Source organism: Silene latifolia, chromosome 6, assembly GCF_048544455.1.
Source record: "Silene latifolia isolate original U9 population chromosome 6, ASM4854445v1, whole genome shotgun sequence".
Classification (NCBI taxonomy): Eukaryota; Viridiplantae; Streptophyta; class Magnoliopsida; order Caryophyllales; family Caryophyllaceae; genus Silene; species Silene latifolia.
Window position 1 is genome coordinate 132,954,611 of NC_133531.1, and position 2,887 is coordinate 132,957,497.

The following is a 2,887-nucleotide window of genomic DNA, read 5'->3' on the forward strand; positions in this document are numbered from 1 at the left end:
GAAACTCGGAAAAGTGACAATAGAAACAAGTTAGACATGATAAAATAAAAACAAAAGAGACATAAACATGTGACAATTATAATCATACATACTCTCCTCATTATTAAGCCAATTAGTAAGTAATACGGGGGGAAACAAGTTAGATACAGTACGCCAAATAAGACATCCAATAACGGTCAAATAATGCAAATTACCGTTTTTAAATAGAAACACGGGACCGTTATTGCAATGACGGTTGTTAAATATATACCACGGTTGTACAAATAACATGCGACCGTTATATAACATCAAGAACCGTTATAAAATCTTTTAAGAAACCGTTGTTAAATCTTAAGAACGGTTTCAAATCCGTTGTCGTAGTTTACTATTGACAACGTCTTATCGTTCTAAACCGTTGTTAAATATTATATATGATAACGGTTCATTTTGTTATCTTATTTAATTAAATGTCAAAATTTAACAACGGCTTTATTACGTGAAAAACCGTTGTTATATTCATTTGTTGACAACGGTATGTAACCGTTATCTATTTATATTGATGAAGTTTTGTCAACAGTTCTGCTTAAATAAACCGTTGTAAAAGTTTTGAACTCTACAACGGTTATCGTTCATTATCTTATATTTTTGGCGGTTTGAATGGGAGGGAAAATATGTCTAACGGTTATTTATCTAAATAAAACCGTTGTCAAATAATTGTTTGCAACGGGTTGTTTTTAACCGTTATCGTTTTTATTTATTTTATTTTTTTTAAAAATGATTTTAGCTTTTTCATTCTAGCAAATTTCTTTGAAATGCTATTTTTCAGCAGCGTTTGTAGTAGATCTTTGAAATGCTATTTTTCAAGAAATTTGTTGAAAAATAGCATTCAAAGAATCGTGCGTGCAAAAATTCAATCCTGTATCAAAATATTACACCCCGCAATCAATTAAACCCAGTTTAAAAACAGTATAAACAGGATGATCAACAGCCAAAACACAACTGCTATTGAGAAAACAAAAGAAACCAATACACAATGGATCTATATATACACACTCATACATAAAACATGGGAAAACTATTGAGACCTCGCTAATGAAACAACATAACTGGCCCACATATTTCTCATCTGGTTGACGTCCTCTGGCGAATATTCCGGGGCTTTGTTGAGTATTTGTGGAAACTACAATTCAAAATATACATAATCAAAATAGATATAATATATGGAAGTATACAAAATTGAACTCAATTTAAATGCGAAATAGTTTTTAAATCACACTAAACCTGTATCGGAATGGTAGATAGTTTTCTGTTGATAACCTCCCACATGGACTGGCAAACGTAAAAGGCGCATTGTTTGTCGTCTGGTGCTTTAGGAGACTATTATATAAATCACACACAAATCAGCTGAATTAGATAATCAACCTCTCGCATAAACATTAATTAAATGATACGAGTAATTATTAAGAATACACTTACTAATGGCGTGATAAAATTGGGAACAGAGTCGCTTTCATATTTTCCAAGTGGACATAATCTTTTTTTTGCTTCAAAAACACTAAATCATAAATATACACACATGCCATTATTATTTGCATATATATGTCTCAAGTGATACAATAACAAATGACATTATTGAAGGTTGTAAACTTACTCAGTTATCATCCTTACACAACTGTCAGAGGGTTTGCCTTCGCGAGAGTCAATCCAGTACACTGTTTTTGTTTCCACTTGGATTGCCAGTAGCACCCAATGCTTCCTATTCAATTTGGGACATTGAACTGTTAGTTCATTTACACGCATTTAAGCACGTTAATAATAAATTTATAGAACCGTGATTCATTACTATAATCACGTACTATACATACATATTCTCATTGTAGGGGGCAAGCCATAGTTTTTTGGACGACATCAACCAACGAGCGATACTATTGATTTGTTCTTCGTATGAAATTCTGTGCACAGAAGAACTCAAGAATCCGTAAGCGTGAAATGGGAACTTCCACTCAGCGATCTGATTATTCAAATACCTATTATGCCACATGGAATGAAAAATGTTATTGTAATTGATAATTTTAACAAACATCATTATTCGTAAATGGAAATGACTAAATAGTTTTATTAATAAAACTTACTTCATCCAAATCAAAATGTGAACATCATCTAAATTGTCAAGGTCGACAAATTCCATCAGTTGCTTCGGGTCCAGTACGGCTATATCAGTTGCGCCCATAATTTCCTCTTCAATGTTAATCATGACTACATCCCCTCTAGGTGACTTCTTTACTGCCAGGTTGTGCAAAGCCATCAACGAAACAGTTTTCATTTTTTTTCTTAAATTTACACGATTCATAATAAGAATCATAAGCAGGCTTGACTGCAACAACTTCCGTTGACGTAGTAGTAATTGCTTTAGCTGCTGCCATTGCTTTGCTTTACTTCTGCAAATGTACTTACGATGTGTTAATATTCGTATCCTAATACATTTAAAGAACAAGTAATCATTAACGTCTGCGTATAGGTACCTAGGGAATGACAACATTGATGAGGTTGTTAGGCCATTGCACATAAGAGCTCAGAGCTTCTTTCAAATAAGTGATCTGCTCATTAGGAAATGGTACTTTTACTTCCCCATACTCGTCTTTATATAATTGGGACACTTTCACTTTACTGCAATTGTGACGAAGGACCATGAACCTTAACTCGTTGAAGCTGGTCGTAAGCGAACACGTATCCCTTAGCAACAACAACTTTCTGTTTCCCCTGTAAATAGAACAGACGACAAGCCACCTTGCAATTGCCCTTCACGACAGCTTTAATCAATTAGTACACATACATTCACTACCTTTAATAAATTTCATAGGTAAAAAACGTGTACTGAGATGAATAATTATAAACTAGCAGCTATTAC